This window comes from Dama dama, chromosome 32, assembly GCF_033118175.1.
Source record: "Dama dama isolate Ldn47 chromosome 32, ASM3311817v1, whole genome shotgun sequence".
NCBI lineage: Eukaryota > Metazoa > Chordata > Mammalia > Artiodactyla > Cervidae > Dama > Dama dama.
In genome coordinates, this window is record NC_083712.1 from 40,973,652 (window position 1) to 40,992,778 (window position 19,127).

Here is a 19,127-nt window from a genome sequence, read left to right on the forward strand (position 1 = left end):
GTCTTCCCTGGATTCCTGGCAGTGTCTTCTGCTGGGCTGTTCCTTTTCTAGTTCTTGGCCTCACTCACATCCTATCCATCTCACAGGTCAGAAAACATCAACTTTCATCAGGTTTCCCGCTACTCCTTCCTGGAGAATCTCTTTCTTGCAGGAAATGTAAACGCACGGTATGTGAATTTGGGTCATTTAAGGAGTACAGTTTATATTTGATGTTCGGTACAGGTGGAACTTCACTCATGAGCAATCATCTGAGGTTTCTTTTATTGATGAATAGTCTATCTTTCCACAAGGTTCTTATGCTGTCTACTTAGGTGAGCCAGGGATATTCAAATTTTGACTTGGGTAAATGCTTCAACTGTGAATTGCTCTGACTGATGAATTTCTTCTCCAAAAGTTCTCCAAAGTTGGGTATATATATGACCAGTTCAGAACACAGAAATAATTTAAATCAGTAATAAACGTTTGCCTTTACCACTTTAAGCTTCACTGACTACAAATTTTCTTACATCTTAAACTTCTAAATTGATTATATTTATTCATGTTATTTATGTCTTCATGATAAAGAAAGAACCTCAGATTTACCATGAACAGTATCAAGGATGGAAGCATAGGTCCAGACTTCCTGGGCTCAAACACAGGTGGTGAGAGCTATTCCGCTGGCTTACTTCGGTGAGTCCTAACCTTTCTGGGCCCCAGTTTGTCTCTCAGAGGATTGTTATGAGGATTCAATGAGCTGAAGAATACAGGGTGCATATACCAATATGCATGTATACCAATGCTATTATTATATATACCAATATAACACACCAATGCTAATTATTCTTCTAAAGAGAATGAGGAAGGAATTCTTTCCCCTTGTTTCACCTGCCCCCTCTCTCAAGCTGCACACCAGTAACCACAGGTCTCATTTCCAGTCTCCAACATCTGCACTTCTCTCAACGCTCACCCTCCGCCGACCTCTCAAATGACATCACCCTAACTAAAGAGGCTTGGCACACCTGAACAAACAGTTAGTGGTGATGTAAGGCTCTCGGAAAATGAGTGTGGAGAAAGTTTCAAAGGATGAGTGTGAGGTTTATGGTATTGCATTGGAACAGGTAGAACTCCAGACAGATATAAATCCATGCTAAAAATGAAAGGCCAAAGTAGTGCTTGGGAGAGACGAGTGAAGAATGCAGTGCTTCCTGCTTTCAGGAAATACCAGAACTTCTTTCAGAGCTACAGGAAAGGGCCCCAGAGGCCAGAATGAAGTAATCTTTCTATTAGACAAAATTCCATATTTCTGACCTAACCTATATGCCACAGACTGTAGTGAAACCTCGCTCTCTTTCTCTCAGTTGCTATAGGACTTCGTGTGAAAGTAATCTCTATCAGAAGTAAAGGAGAGACATTCAGTGAAAATCACTCTTCTATCTTATCCTCCAGATCTTCTCATCTGTTTCTACCTTTGGTCTCTATTTTCTAATCTATAAAAGGAGAAGCTCAGTTTAATGATTCCTAAAATTTTATCCACGTATTGTCATCAAAGTTCCAAAGTGCTTGATGGTGTGTCAGGAGTCAGGAAGAATATTAAAAGTCCTCCCCTCTGGGGATATTCAGGCTAAACTGGGAAGATAGTAAATAGGATGAAAATGAGAAGCTGTGTGTATTTTACCTAGGTAACATATTTTGTCACTAATGGCAAACGATGTGGGGAAAAAAATATAAAGATGCGGGGTAGAAGAGAGGATAACCAAAGGATTGTGAGCTGCTGTTTAGTCACTGAGAGGGTAACAGGCAGGAAGGCCAGGGGGTCTCCAAACAGAAGAAATAGGCTGCAAGTGCCAGACATGCTTATCTCTCTTAAGCGGCAGGAAGAAACAAACTAGAGATATTTTTTTTCCTTCTCTATACAAATTTAAAAGGAGGTTTCTCTTAAAATGCTGTGTTGCCATGACACCTGGTTTCACCTGAAGCTAACTATTCTCAAACCTTGAGTTAACCAAGACATTTTTCTTATGGAAATGTTTATCTTAAAACTATGTTAATGTGCTATGCATTTACCCCAGACTCTAAGTTCCTCCAAATGGCTCAAACTACTTGACAAACCAGTATGTTATACTCAGATATTGTTCCCCTAATCTATGTAAACAAACTATTTGTGTGGTAATCTGCCCTTCTACAAGATTCAAGTCAATTGTTTTATGGCCTGGGATGAATCATCTGATGCCAAAATTATCACAAAATGCAATTTATGGATGAGGGGCCTGGTGCCATTCTGAATTTTAAGACATTCCTTTCTTTTCAGTAACAGACTGCTAGTGACTATATAACATACAGCTGAAGACTAGCAGCGGGGTACTCTTTCTGCCCCCTTCTGATGTCTATGTCAGACGCTTTCTCTATCTCCTTTATACTTTAATAAAACTTTATTACACAAAAGCTCTGAGCGATCCAGCCTCATCTCTGGCCCTGGATTGAATTTGTCTCCTCCGGAGGCCAAGAATCCTGGCGTCTTATCATTCAGCAACAGCCTTTCATCACTACCTATCTGACTCTGTGGCTCCATGGACTGTAGCCCCGCCAGGCTCCTCCGTCCATGGGATTTCCCAGGCAAGAATACCAGAGTGGGCTGCCATTTTTATTCTTCAGGGTTATCTTACCAATCCAGGGATCGAACCCATGTCTCCTGCATCAGCAGGCGGATTCTTTACCGCTGAACCACCAGGGAACGGGGCTGAATTGGGAGAACCTGAAGTGAAGAAGAAGAAAGAGAGTCCTGGGAAGAACGCTGGTTGAGGCATGTGTAGAGCATGACGTGATATCCAGTGAGCGGGTGGATGGCCGGCTGGTGATCAAATTTCACTCAGAAGGGTAGCGGAGAAAATTCCAAGAGGAATATTGAGACCGCCTTATTCACAGTTTTCGGTACCAGGCTGGGAGTCTGTCCTCTACTCTTAGGCTAATGCCTCTCAAAATTTTCCACAGAAGGATCCCCAAAGCCGATGAGAATATGAGGAATGCTTCTGTCAACTGGTAAAAAAAAAAAAAAAAAAAAAAAAAAATCACAACCTAAAAGTAAGTTGAGAATTATGTTTTATTAGGCAGACTTTCTGAGGACTCAAGCCCAAGCCACTTACATAGCTCTGAGGGACTATTCCAAAGAGGTAGGGGAGGATCCAGGATATATAGGAGCTTTTGCAACAAAAACCAGGCAGTGGGAACATCAAAAGATGACTGTTTATTAAAGAAAACCAGACATCTCATCCCCGTTGGCTCAGGCAGTAAAGAATCCGCCTGCAATGTAGGAGACTCTGGAAACATGGGTTCAGGAAAATCTCCTGGAGGAGGAAATGATTCCCTACTCCAGTATTCCTGCCTGGAAAATTCCATGGGCAGAGGAGCGTGGATGGCTACAGTTCACCGGGTCGCAAAAGGCTGGACACGACTGAGCACACATGCATGCTTGTTACCTTTATAAAATCAAAAGTCCCAAGGAGGTCAGTCTTCCATAAAAACAGGTTGTCATTTCCCCGCATGTAGACATCTCTAGCTAAGCAATTTGGAACTTTTCTATATGAGGGAAGATGCAAGAGTCTGGGCTCATGGAAATTATTCCTTTGATCTGTAAATCAGCTATCTGGAACCTATATCCTGTTCTTTCCCATCCTGAGTCCCTGCAGGGGGCATTGCTGGGCATGACTGCAGAGACTGAGGGCTTGGCATTGGGCAGCCTGTTTTGTCTCCATCCTGAGTCCCCTCAAGGCTCACCATTGCCAGTCGCAGGGACTGAGGGCTGGATGACCTCCCATCCTTTGTTTGCTGATAGGGCAGGCAATATTTTTCATTCACACTTCTGTTCTCCTTTGGTTATAAAGGGAAACATTTTGAAGTTTTATGATACCAATTTCTATGGATAATTTTCAAAATGTCTACCTCTATAATATCTGGTTTCATTTTGTGATAATAATTATGACATTCTTTTATTAAGCCTTCCAGCAAATCCAACCTGTCGGCAAATATTTTATTTTAGAACTTTGTTAGTGTCTCAGTCATGTTCAAGTCTTTGTAATCCCATAGGCTGTAGGCTGCCAGGCTCCTCATCCATGGAATTTACCAGGGAAGAATACTGGAGTGGGTTGCTAGTCCCTTCTCCAGGCATCTTCCAGACACAGGGATCAAACTGGAGTCTCCTGCATTGCAGGCAGATTCTCTACCATCTGAGTCAAAGGGGATGCCCTAGAACTTTAAATACCAAACTTTAGGTAAGACCATTCCAACTAAAAAGCTTAAGCTTTATCCTACAGAAAACCATCGCAAATGTTTTGAAAAGAGAATAACACGCTATTTCAGAGCATTGCATATATTAAAAAGAAACAAACGCTGCAGGCAAATGCAAACTCCCTCTGTTCTAGGAGACCCTTGCTTTTTCTGAACTCTTCCTCACAGCCTGAGGACTTTGCAGAAAAGAAGACTATCGCTATCTTTCCTAAAACTCAGGCAGTCTTGATTTCTTCAAAGCACTTGCACATACATTATTTCATTTTTATCTCAGCATATTCTTCCAAGAATGGCTTAGAGGCCAATAACAGACTACAAAGAGCTAGAGAGCTAGCCAGTAGGAAGATATATGGATTTTGCCCCTCATTTGAGCACACTCTTTTCTTAAAAATTAAAAAGTCAAAACTTTATTTAAGAAAGTTTCTACTTTAGGAAATACTAAATTTCTGATGTGGTTTCCCATAGTTTATTTGTATGTACAAGGTTAAGAATATTGTCACTGAGATTCTGTGCATGCTGGGGAGTCTTGGTTCTTTGGAGCTGGGCAGAGATTCTTTCTTGGAGGGATATCTGTTCTTGCAACTATTGTGAGGAATTCACTATCAAAACTGGGTGCTTCCCTTCCACCCGTTGTGGTGATTAACAAACTTCATTTGCTTGTGTCTTGATGTCTGGCTATCCTATCTTTCCATGATTTACAATTGTGGATGTAATAGGATACTGGAGTGAGCATGTTTCTTCTTATGAATGAAAAGTTCAGTTCAGTTCAGTTGCTCAGTTTTGTCCAACTGTTTGTGACCCCATGCAGCACGCCAGGCCTCCCTGTCCATCACCAACTCCTGGAGCTTGCTCAAATTCATGTCCAGTGAGTTGGTGATGCCATCCAACCATCTCATCCTCTGTCATCCCCTTCTCCTGTCCTCAATCTTTCCCAGCATCAGGGTCTTTTCCAATGAGTCAGCTCTTCGCATCAGGTGGCCAAAGTATTGGAATTACAGCTTTAACATCAGTCCTTCCAATGAACACCCAAGACTGATCTCCTTTAGGATGGACTGGTTGGATCTCCTTGCAGTCCAAGGGACTCTCTAGAGTCTTCTCCAACACCACAGTTCAAAAGCATCAATTCTTCAGTGCTCAGCTTTCCTTATAGTCTGACTCTCACATCCATACATGACTACTGGAAAAACCATAGCTTTGGCTAGATGGACCTTTCGTTATGGAATGAAAAGTATTGCCTGCCATATCAGTAAACAAAGGATGTTACAGCCATTGAGCCATCACATTACAGCCCGTTCTCTGGTGAGCCCTGAGGGACCTCAGGATGGAGACAAAGAATGCCCACCATCTATCAGTCAGCTGCTACAGCCACCCTCAAGGGTGCACACTGAGGAGACCCAGGATGAGAAAGCACAGGATGCTGGCCCCAGATAGCTTAGATGCCTGTCAAAGGAATGGATTTAGACAGCCTAGACTTTGTGTGTCTTCCCATGTATAGAAAAGTAGTGCTAGCTTCATTAATTTGAGATACCTGGTTTTCTTTAATTAACAGCAATATTCTGATATTTCGATTACCTGTTCATAGTTGCAATAACTCCTATATCCCCTGGCTCCTCCCCACCTCTTGCCTCTTCAGAACAGTCTCTCAGCGTTATCTGAGATGCTGTGTCCTAGGCTTGAAGTCCTCGGAATGTCTGCCGAATAAAACATAATTCTCAAATTTTATGCTGTGCAATTTTTTTTTCAGTCAACATTCTTACTGCTATTGCCTTCTTCATCCACCCAGTGACCTTCAGAACATTTTATAGGCTGATACTCTGTGTATATGTGTAGGGGAGAAGTTAATCCTATTTGAAACGCACAAATTCTGTGTTGGAAATGTATAAATAAATCATAGAAAAAATGTGATATAAATAGGCAGTCTGAATTGCAGCAGTTCAGTCGCTCAGTCATGCCCAACTCTTTGTGACCTCATGGACTACAGCACGCCAGGCTTCCCTGTCCAGCACCAACTCCCAGATCTTGCTCAAACTTATGTCCATTGAGTCACTGATGCCATCCAACCATCTCATTCTCTGTTTTCTCCTTCTCCTCCTGCCTTCAATCTTTCCCAGTAACAGGGTCTTTTCAAATGAGTCAGCTCTTCGCATCAGGTGGACAAAGTATTGGAGTTTCAGCTTCAACATCAGTCCTTCCAATGAATATTCAGGACTTATCTCCTTTAGGATGAACTGGTTGGATCTCCTTGCAGTCCAATGGACTCTCCAGAGTCTTCTCCAACATCACAGTTCAAAAGCATCAATTCTTCGGTGCTCAGCTTACTTTATAGTCCAACTCTCACATCCATACATGACTACTGGAAAAACCATAGCTTTGACTGGATGGACCTTTGTTGGCAAAGTAATGTCTCTGCTTTTTAATATGTTGTCTAAGTTGGTCATAGCTTTTCTTTAAAGGAGCAAGTGTCTTTTAATTTCATAGCTGTAGTCACCATCTGCAGTGATTTTAGAGCCCAGGTAAATAAAGTCTGTCACTGCTTCAATTGTTTCCCCATCTATTTGCCATGAAGTGGTGGGACCAGTTGCCGTGACTTTAGTTTTTTGACTATTGAGTTTTAAGACAGCTTTTTCACTCTCCTCTTTCACTTTCATCAAGAGACTCTTTAGTTCCTCTTCACTTTCTGCCATAAGGGTGGTGTCATATGCATATCTAAGGTTATTGATATTTCTCCCAGCAACCTTAATTTCAGCTTGTGCTTCATCCAGCCCAGCATTTTGCATGAGGTACTCCACATATAAGTTAAATAAGCAGGGTGACAATATACTTTGGCCACCAAGTGTGAAGAACTGACTCATATGTATTCCACATATAAGTTAAATAAGCAGGGTGACAATATACTTTGGCCACCAAGTGTGAAGAACTGACTCATATGTACTCCACATATAAGTTAAATAAGCAGGGTGACAATATACTTTGGCCACCAAGTGTGAAGAACTGACTCATATGTATTCCACATATAAGTTAAATAAGCAGGGTGACAATATACTTTGGCCACCAAGTGTGAAGAACTGACTCATATGTACTCCACATATAAGTTAAATAAGCAGGGTGACAATATACTTTGGCCACCAAGTGTGAAGAACTGACTCATATGTATTCCACATATAAGTTAAATAAGCAGGGTGACAATATACTTTGGCCACCAAGTGTGAAGAACTGACTCATATGTACTCCACATATAAGTTAAATAAGCAGGGTGACAATATACTTTGGCCACCAGGTGTGAAGAACAGGTGTGAAGAACAATGCTGGGAAAGATTGAAGGCAGGAGGAGAAGGGGATAACAGAGGATGATTGTATGGCTGAGAAGGAGAAGGGGACAACAGAGATGGTTGGGTCGCATCACCAACTTGATGGACATGAGTTTGAGCAAGCTCCAGGAGTTGGTGATGGACATGGAAGCCTGGGGTGCTGCAGTCCATGGGGTCCCAAAGAGTTGGACACAGCTGAATGACTGAACTGAACTGAACTGACAATATACAGCCTTGATGTACTCCTTTCCCAATCTGGAACCAGTCCATCATTCCATGTCCAATTCTAACTGTTGCTTCTTGAACTGCATACAGATTTCTGAGGAGGCAGGTAAGGTGGTCTGGTATTCCCATCTCTTGAAGACTTTTCCATGTTTTGTTGTGATCCTCACAGTCAAAGGCTTTGGCATAATCAATAAAGCATGTGAACTTTACTCCAAATATCTCCCTCTGTCTACCTGCCAAGATTCTGCCAATATTAAGGTGTTCAAAAATCCATTGCTGAAACATGAATACATTTTGGGGAGGAAAGATTTAAGGAGGTGGTGGTGAAGTTAAAGCCCAATTCACTATTTGCTCCAGTTTAGAATCTTAGAAACTTCTAGGAGAATGATACATAAGAGGTTAGCCTGTTCAAACTTTTGCCTAAGAACAACATGTCTTGCATTTGCTGAAATTATTCATCCAGCTTCAATACAAACAAAGCAAAGACCTTGTAATTCACCACGGAAAGAAGTAATTCCTTCCATAATTACATCATAATAATGGTGTTTATCTTAGTAAGTATTGGGCTATACAGTTTTCAGCACTCTTTTATGCCTGTATTATCTCATTCATTTAATGTAGTTATATCAAGACAGCTTCTGAGTGTTGAACTATAATCTACCTGCATATAGCTTCCATCCTGTGATCTCATCTGCCCAGAACAGTACATAAAATATGGTTTTCATGAATACTCTTCATATTAAAGATCATTCTGAAGACTTTGTAAGACAATCTGGAGAAAGAAGAGAAAACACCAAGGGAAAAGAATTGTTGACCCACCAACATCAGTAAGTGCTTAGAGAAAAACATGAAAAATTATATATGTATAAGGTTGCTTCTTGAAATTCAAATAGAAAAGAAATCACCAGTTACTAACCCTGGGAGATTAGTTAAGAAAATCACAGTGTGTATATCATGTGCTATGATGTAGTTATTGACAATGATTATCTCATGATACATTTTGACTAGGAAAGCTATTCATGGCATATTGAGTGAAAAAAAGCTGCTTATAGAAAATATATATGATCCCATTTCACAAAATTATAAACATATGTACTTTTAAATATGCATGATGAGACAGCAAATGAACGGTTAATAGTGGTTGTATTTGGATGGTGATATCTGTAAGATTTTTTAAGATTTTTGTTCTTTAGATTTTTCAACAGGGACCCTTTATCATTTTCCCCACAAATCAATATTTTGATACAAAATAAGAATAAATGGCTGACTGGTAAATAAATTGGTATTCAATATGTTTCTTTTTTTGCTTTGTGCCATGCAGTTTATTTTATTTATTGTGGTAAAAGTCACATAATACAAAACTACTTTAACCATATTTAAATGTACAGTAAGTGGAACTAAGTATAGTCACATGGTTGTGCAATTCTTACCATCATCCATTTCTTGAATTGTTACCTTTCCAGATTGAAGCTCTACACCCACTAAACACTAACCCCGCTTCCCTCCTCCACATTCCCCACCCCTGACATCTACTACTGTACTTTCTGACTCTATGAGCTTGACTTTTCTGGGTACTTCATATAAGCAGAATAAATATTTGTCTGCTTCCATGCATGCTCAGTTGCTTTAATCCTGTCTGACTCTTTGCAACACTATAGACTGTAGCCTGCCAGGCTCCTCTGTCCACGGGATCCAGGCAAGAACACTGGAGTGTGTTGCCATGCCCTCCTCCAGGGGAACTTCCCAACCCAGGGACTGAACCCACACCTCCTACATCTGCTGCGTTGTAGGTGAATTCTTTGCCCAATAAGCCACCTGGGAAGCCCCATATTTGTCTGTACTTAATATATATTGGAATGAACTTTTAAAGTTAACTTAATATGTAGTACATTTTTTTGAGTTGAAACTTGAAGGTATAAATGAAACATTGCCTAAGTCTTTTAAAATCAGAGGGAGAGAAAGAGCAAAAGAGAGAAGCATGTGTGTGCATGTGTAGATGAAGACAGAAAATAAAGAAAAATATGTTCTGGGTGGTCTAAAAGAAGCAATAAATTAAATATAAAAATAAAAAAAACAAATTAAGGAAAAAAAATGTCAAAGCTGAATTTATAGAAGTAGAATTCCCAATGAGAGACGCATTGGATGGAGAACCAGAACCACAAGGGAAGTGGCAGGAGTCATTATTTGAGTCATGTTAGAAAAACACACACACACACAACCCAAACCCACTCTTTCGTCTTTTCCGGTTTCTAAACATGTTGACCTTTCAGGGACCCATCCCCATCTCTTCTTTTCATTATGAGGAAGTTGAAAAGGGCTATAATTTCATGTTGGATTTCTCCTAGGTGACTGAAGCTTTAAGGTGAAACATCTCAGTGTTAAAGAGGGACCACTTATTACTCAGCGGTTCTCACACAGTGTGACTAGTTCTTTGTAAATTTCTAGCCTGGAGCCTCTGCAGCTGGCTGAGCCCCCACCCTGTGGGGGTACATCATGGAAAAAGAGGGCCTGCATTAGTGACACGTGGGCTGTATTTAAACAGTATGTTATGGCCTCCTGCCTGTGTGTAGGTTTTGAGAAGGTTACAACACATCTGGTTTTAGTCTGTCCCTACAGTTTGAGCAGAAAGTAAGTAGGCTCTGAAGATGCTGGCTTCCAGCCAGTTCAAAGGGGGATGTGAGGCTGCCTTTCACAATGAAACTGAGTCCAAAGAGTAGCTGAGCCTCTCTTCCTTCTCCCTCGTGTTAATGTGAAACACATCCTTAAAACTCATCATTTCAAGCCACAAGCATAAAATCAAAAATCAGCTTACAGCAGTAGACCCATTACAAGGTCCATCACGGCACCTTAGACTACTGTATTTCAAAATAGGTAGCCTCTCAACTTCAGGTTCAAAAGCTTTCCTGGAAAAAAAAAAAAAAAAAAAAAGCTTTCCTGAGCCCTAAGAATTCTGAGTCCTAAAATAAACACTTTCAGACTCCCCGTAGTGGCAGTCTCCTTCATACCCTGCAGTTTCTCCCTTTTTCCTTGTCTCCTCCCAGTCCACTTTCAACTGCTGTGTTGTTGTTTTTTTTTAAACTGCTATATTCTGACTTCCACTCTAACCGTTCCACTAACTGCTCTATCCAAGGTGACCAATTCTTAAATTTCATGTCCTTGACATTGGTAAAATGTTTGACTCTGGTATTCATCTCTTCCTACCTGTCTTGTTTCCATTGAGTCACACCATTCTGTTTCTTTCCTACCTCTCTTCTTTTGCCTTCACTCTGCTTTCATGGCACATTTTTTTTTTTTTCTTCGATTCAGGGCCTTTCTTTTTCCCTCTGGTCTTCTCTCTCATTCTAATTTCCCTGGAGAATTAACCACTATTGATATTTTTATCTAGTTGACTAGCATACTCCTCACATAGTCAACTGAATACAACCAGCTGGATGTCCTACAGTCATCGCAAACTCCACACTCCCAAATCAAACCAGTTTTCCTCACCTAAATCTAAATGCAAATTACAAGCATTTCCAAAGAGCTTACTCTGTCCACCATCTAAGTTTTGAAGGCAGGAAGCTTTGCAGTTATGTTCTTCTCTTCTGTCTCTGCATATGCCTGTATTTCCACCAAAGTTTTCCTCTTTCTTTTAAAGCTTGAATTACTGTTCAAGTTTCTCTCCCTGTCTATTCCTCCTCCTATCACACAGGCCCTTATTGCTGTACTTCTTGTTGCTCTTGTTGTTTAGCCTCTAAGTCATGTCCAACTCTTTGTGACCCCATGGAGTTTAGCCTATGAGCCTCCTCTGTCCATGAGATTTCTCAGGTGATAATACTGGAGTAGGCTGCCATGTGCTTCTCCAGAGGATCTCCCCAGCCCAGGGATGGAATCCCAGTCTCCTGCATTGGCAGGCAGATTCTTTACCACTGAGCCACTATGTAAGTATTTCTGCTTAATCCCAAGTTTGTCCTCTTTGTACACAATTCAACTTGCATACCCTTATCAGGCTAATTATCTCAAAATACTGCATGTATTGGGTTACTTCACTTACTATTGATGATTTCATTTACTAAGGGATGATTTACTATTGATAAATGAAAAGCAGTAACTTTTCAGTCTAGTTTTCAAGGCTCTCCAAAATCCAAGCCTGTCCTATTGTTCCTACCTTTTAACCCATCACCCCACCACAAAAATCAAGTAAGACCAGTTACTGGGTTTCTTGTCTAGTCTTTCTAGCCAATGTCTTATATACTCTCTTGCCTTAGAGACTCAAACCTTCTGCCTAAGCATCTATGGTGGTCAGATGGGACTGAGTCCAAGTAGAGGGCACCCCTTCCATGATTTTTTCAAAACTCTAAAGTGATTTTAAACTCAAAAACCACAGTGAGAAGGAATTTTACTTATGAACTGTGGAAAAGAATTCCAAATGGGGAATGAAGTACTTTCATCTTACTTATTGCCCGAAGCACCCAAGTATAAATCACTGCTGAGATTTCATATGAATAAAGTATTTTCTTCCTCACATCTGAATTCACATTGACTTTAAACTGGAACTAACAGTTATAAATGTGAGTTTTTGGAGAAAAGAGCCCAATTCAAAGAGATTTAATAATAAGGTCCCTACTCATCTATATTCTCAGTAAGAAATGAGTATAAAACAAGTCTAATAAAAACATTCCTGTTTTTATCCTTGAAACTATTCCCCATTGCAGGTCAATCTCAAGGGGTCTTTTTTCACATAAGTCAGGGGAACTTTCTGTTTAGAAAATAAATAGAATGCCAAACTTCATCCACCTTGGGTTTTTATAAGCATTCTACACTGTTTCTAGAACAAAGATTAATTTCAAATGTTCTTTGCTTTTGAAAGCAAGGGAGATGAAAATATGGTAAGTATTCTCAAGCTAGATATCTTAAGGTTATTTTACAAGTTGGCAATAGTTTTGAGTTTGCATTCACTGAACTATAAAATTTCCTGTTAGTGATTAAGGACTCTTTTAAGAAGATAATAATTACTTATTAAAAACACTCTTGGCTCACAAATTGATTTGAGATAGCAAATAAGGATGTTTTGCAAAATGAAAAACCACAATCTGGGCAATCTTCCCCAATATTTTTTTTTCTGGTTACATTATTTCCTAGAATATTGCTAGCTAATTTACACCACTTTCCCACACTCCTGACAAGATCTGAAATAAAGGATGAATCTTTCTATCTCACAATCCTAGTCTGAAGATTATATAGCAGAGAGTTCATGGTAAAATAAGGAGTTAGTAAAAAATTCTGCAGAAACAAGTCTTTCCAAAAAGGGGGCTATTAGGGACACTATTTATACTACAAAGACAACCAATTGCATTCCTTGTGGTTGAATGTTACCTTATCTTCCCCTCTACCCAGAAACGGGAACATTTTGGTGCTTTTGTCCTCTTTGAATCTGTCTCTGTCCTTAGACCCAACTTCTTTCTACAGTCTTTCCTTCAAGAAAAAAAAAAAGAAAGAAAATAATTTCTTCTGGAGTTCCATAGTAACCAAACAGTCCCTTGGATGGTTTATGGTTCTGACACATTGCATTAACAAAGAATTTCCAACAGCACAGAAGGACCAGTTCCTCTTAAAACTTGAAGATAGTCATCAAAATAAATCATGCTAATCAGATACCAGCAACTTAACAAGTCAAGTGTCTACTTAAATGTAATGTAAAATTGGCAAGTTGAAATGTCTAGAACAATCATTTTCTTTTGGAGAAATCATGGCTTCCTAATAGATAGTCTCTTAATAGTCTCTATCACTTACACTTTCATGTCGAGTGGATGGATTGTTGAGAAATGTTTTAAACCCATGGACTTTGGGGCTCAGATTTTAATTTTTTTATTGAGGTATAGTTGATTTATGATGTTGCATTAGTTTCAAGTGTACGGCAAAGTGATATAGATACATATGTATATGTCTCTGGGCTTCCCAGGTGACTCAATGGTAAAGAATCTGCCTGCCAAGCAGGAGACCCAAAAGATGCAGGTTTTATCCCTGGGTTGATCCCCTGGAGAAGGAAATGGCAACCCACTCCAGTATTCTTGCCTGGGAAACCCCATGGACAGAGGAGACCAATGGGTCTCCTCTACAGTTCATGGGTCAAAAAAGGTCAGACACAACTTAGCAACCAAACAGTAGCAACAGCAAGCTGTATATGTTTCTGATTATTTTAATTGTAGATGTTTACAAGATAATGAGTATAGATTTCTGTGCTATACAGTAAGACCTAATTAAATTATTTTTGTAATATTCTAATTTAAACAACATCTACCATAGAGTTGTGATCAAATACCTAGCTTTTGGCCTCAGTTGTCTCAAATGTAAAACGTTACTGAATGATCTGACTGTCTCAAGGAAGGAGGCAGGACAAGAGATTCCCTTCAGATCACTTCTCAAAACCCTGTGAAAGTGACCCTCTGGTCTGCCTTCTTCTGTTGAAGAAGCAAATCTCGTTTCTAGTATGGCTCATTTGCTGAGTCAGAGTCCAGCTGGGGTAAGTGAACCAGGAGACTCTTTACATCTTATAACTGTAGCAGAACACTTTTAAAATATCTTTTTTTCTCTTTAATAGCATACAAAGCCATGATCCAGCCCACTGTTACAAAGGTATAAAAATGCTAATGTAATCTTTATAAGCCTGTTATTGCTTCTTTGGGAGTAATACAAGGTAAATCAAACCTATAGTGATACAGCGAAATCCAAGGCATTTTGACAGAAGTTCATTTTCCTTGGTTGCCACCAACAATAAAGGTTGTAAACAGCATATGGCAAACAGCTGCATCTTAGGTTTGGAGGGTCTGGCCTACTTTTCGTCTCTATTTTTGATTCCAAAAATGAGTTTATCAGCTTTCCCAGAGAAGTTACCTTTTAATTGCTGTTAAACATAAGTAGCACAGAATTCAACTACCTGTTTTTTTTAATTTGACTTAATTTATAGAAAGATGAGACATTTTTACACTTTTACTTCCAAGTCTGAGATTGAAAATGTGTGAAATGCCTAGCTTTCTTTACTGTTTAAAAAGAGTTTGGTTCCCAAAGGGGCTTAGAAATTTCATCTTGAATTGAATACACCCTCCCATCTGTACTGTTTTCTCATCTTTGACTATCAGAGTATGGAAAACTCTCCCTAGCTTACAAAGTTATTATGAAACTCAGTGGAATAATAAAGTTAACCAAAAGTAGCTAAATTTATTGAACCTTGTTGTTTAATTAAAAGTAGCTAAATTTATTGAAACTTGTTGGATAATAAAGAATTTGACTGGTATTTGTCCCCGGTTATACTTTGGCAACCTGATGCGAAGGGCTGACTCATTTGAAAAGACCCTGATGCTGGGAAAGATTGAGGGTAGGAGGAGAAGGGGATGACAGAGGATGAGATGGTTGGATGGCATCACCAACTTGATGGACATGGGTTTGGGTGGACTCCAGGAGTTAGTGATGGACAGGGAGGCCTGGCGTGCTGTGGTTCATGGGGTCGCAAAGAGTTGGACCCGACTGAGCAACTGAACTGTCCCCGATTTCTGGGAGGGAGACTCTAAATCCTTGGACATTTTCAAGTGATAAGAATGTGTTTGTTATTTGTGGTAGAGCCCCTGGGATCAGACATAAGTGACTCACGAGGACCCTCTAGTTAGTTTCATAGTCTATCCATCATGGGGCTGGACATGAGGGAAAGATCAACCTTAAGATTTTGAGCCAGGTGAGGCCAGGCCAACCTCCTGACCTCAAGAGTAAAGGGGAGCAGAGATTCAGTTGAACCATATGGCCAGTGATTCAATCAATTGTGTCTGTATAATTATTACAGAGCAAGGGCCTGTGTGTCAGAAGTCAGAAAGTCAAACTCTGACAACAGGGGTTTGCAGCAAAGTCAGGGTACCAAGCAAATAGAAGGGTCAAATTATGCTCAAAAGACCTGAACCCCCCAATGGTTTTCAGGCAAAGGTTTTTAAAGACAGTGTTAGGGGGAGGATTGTAGGGTGGATGATCAGTTTATGGGCCTTCTACTCATTGGTTGGTGGTGAGGTAACAAGGTGATGTTTTAGGAACCTCAAACTTCTGGTCCTAAACAGTCTGGGGTCTCTTTGCTTGTGGTCCTCATGTCACCACCATCCTCCACCTGGGTCGGTGAGGTGGGGGGGTAATTAGTTTTTACTGAACAGCTCAGAGCTATGCAATAGATTGTTATTTATATCTATTAGGAGACTCTAGGAGTCTTGTCTGCTTCCCTAGTGGCTCAGATGGATAAAGAATCTACCTGCAATGCAGGAGACCTGGGTTTGATTCCTGGGTCAGGAAGATCCCCTGGAGAAGGGAATTGCAACCCACTTGAGTATTCTTGCCTGAAAAGTCCCATGGACAGAGGAACCTGGTGGGCTACAGTCCATGGGGTGGAAAAGAGTCAGACACGACTGAGCGACTAACACTTTCACTTTCAGGAGTTCTGTGGTTCCATTGTCCTCATCTCTAACTGCTTGAGTCTGCTCTTTGGAACTTGGGGAAGGCCCAGGAGACTAAAGCCTTTTATTCTGGGCACAAGAAATGGGGAACACAGAGGGGCTTTTGTACCCGGGGAGGCCCCTCAGGGTCCTGCCTGGTTTCCAGATAAAACCCAATAAAATTTTGGACACTGAAACTCCCGGATTTTCCTGACGGGTGAATAAATCAGAACACATAGTGAACTACAGCAGAGAGATTGCTCTTCTAATTCAAAAGGATAAAAAGGCATATTGAAAAGTTGGAAAGAAGCTGTATTTTATTTTTTTTCTAGCAGTGAAGAGGTCATTCTTCTCTGTGTTTCCCAGACCATTTTTTACTGAGCTGAAACCCACTCAGTCTTAGCATTGGCAATTCACACCATGTCAGTCAGACAGCTTTAATGACAGCAAAACTTTTTCATCTTAAAACTGACTTTGACGTGAGAACAAGACTCTGCGATATATAAACTATATGCAAATTACAAAGAGAACACGCAAGTTGAAAAATTTCAAAACTAAAAGTTCACACACAGCTGAAACGTTCTCTAAATTAAGAATGAAATCACCATTTCTTTTCCCATTTGAGAAAATTAATATCTGAAGATTTGACCAGGTTATTCCTCAGCTGAGCGGGTCTTACATTTTAAGTCCTTGAGGAAAGGTATTTTGTACAGTAATAAAGAATATAATTGAAAATTATTGTATTTGAGCCTGTTGGCCTTTGCATGCCAGGAATTCTGACAGCCGTGAGTGGCAATCAAAGGACCCAACAGACAGATATTGGAAGATTTTATAAAATTTTTCTCAAAATGACAGAGAGACAGATTTCACACAGGGGTAGCATCACGGGAAATAACCAAGATACCAAAGAAGAAAGATCAACTCCTCAGATTTCATAGGATTTAAAGGATAAATCATTGAACCTGAAGAAATAAGCAATAGTACAGTAAACAAAAATGAACTGGGGAGACAAAACAAGGTCCTTCTTTAGAGTACAGAGAACTATATTCAATACCCTGTGATAAAAAGCTGTAACAGAAAAAAACACAAGAAAGAACACATATGTATAATTGAATCACTTTTCTGTACAGCAGAAACTAACTCAACATTTATATGTCAATACAAAATAATAAAAGAATTAGGTGAAAGGAATAACAATATAAAAAATAAACTGGGCAGAGACAGAAACAACTCAGAATGTATTCAAAGTTATCAAATAACCGAACTGGGGACAAAAATCACTGCCAAGTGCAAATTGTTTGGAGCAGCTGAATTGGGAAATAAATAATGCAATGGACATAGCAACAAGCTCAGTTTATTTTACGCGGACCTTTTAATGACGTCCCTGTATGTACATCTTTGTCAACCAGCAGTAATCTAGGGCATGAACCAGAGTTTGTTTATACTGACTCACTAATTTAGAACTAGTGGAAAGTACCTTTGTTGTTGTTGTTGTTTAATTGCTGAGTTGTGTCAATCTCTTTGCGACCCCATTGACTATAGCCCTTGGCGCTATTCTGTCCATGGGATTTCCCAGGCAAGAATACTGGAGTGGATTTCCAGATGATCTTCCCAAACTAGGGATAGAACCCTTGTCTCCTGCACTGGCAGGCAGATTCTTTACCACTGAGCAACGAGGAGAGCCTAGAGGAAAGTACCTAGTTTAAGTTTAAATGACACAATGACTTTTTATACAGAGTGAATGACCCATCATACAGAGTGAAGTAAGCCAGAAAAATAAAGACCAATACAGTACACTAAGGCACATATATGGAATTTAGAAAGATGGTAACAATAACCCTATATGCAAAACAGAAAAAGAGACACAGATGTACAGAACAGAATTTTGGACTCTGTGGGAGAAGGCGAGGGTGGGATGTTTCAAGAGAACAGCATCAAAACATGTACATTATCTATGGTGAAACAGATCACCAGCCCAGGCTGGATGCATGAGACAAGTGCTCAGGCCTGGTGCACTGGGAAGATCCAGAAGAATCGGGTGGAGAGGGAGGTGGCAGGGGGGATCGGGATGGGGAATACATGTAAATCCATGGCTGATTCATGTCAATGTATGACAAAAACCACTACAATATAAAAAATAAAAAAATAAATTAAATTGTTTGACCTGTATCAGGCTGTTTTTGCCATCATGCTTTTTTTTTTTTTTTTTTTAAGATGAGAAGGAGCAAACTGCAGTGAATAGCTGAGAAGAAATTCTTCATCTGAAATATTAGAGGATTACAATCAATAATTTATCTTTTTGTTCTACCAGTTTCATCATTCTGTAATGTAGGCAGAGCATCTTATTTCTCTGAAAATAGATTCTTTAATGTAAGTAAATCACTTATCCTTTTAAGTAATTTTAAACATTCCCACTTTAAATTTTAATTTGATGATTCATTTGCTTTGTAAGCATGACATTAATAATGAATGAACATTTGCTAAGTTTCTCTTCTTAAACATTGTTCCACCTTGTCCCTGAGCATCTCTAAGAGTTTGCCTGTTTCCTAGTGCATGGAGCCCAACACTTTCCATAATGTAGCCTCACGCAAAGGATTTAAAACACTGTTAGTTCTCTTTTATTGCAAGACTTTTATTTACTGTTCTCTGCCAACATGCATTCAATTTTGACTCCAAGCTTTTGCATATCCTGTTTCTTGCTAGAATTGATTTTGTTTTCCCTCCTACTTTAATACCACCTAAACTTTAACCCCTCAAGTCCCTCAACACCTTCTTGGTGAATTCCTCCCTGGCTATAATCCACATAGACTGAGAAATTAGGTAAGCTCCCGGATGGCTCAGATGGTTAAGACTCTGTCTGTGGTGTGGGAGACCTGGGTTTGATCCCTGA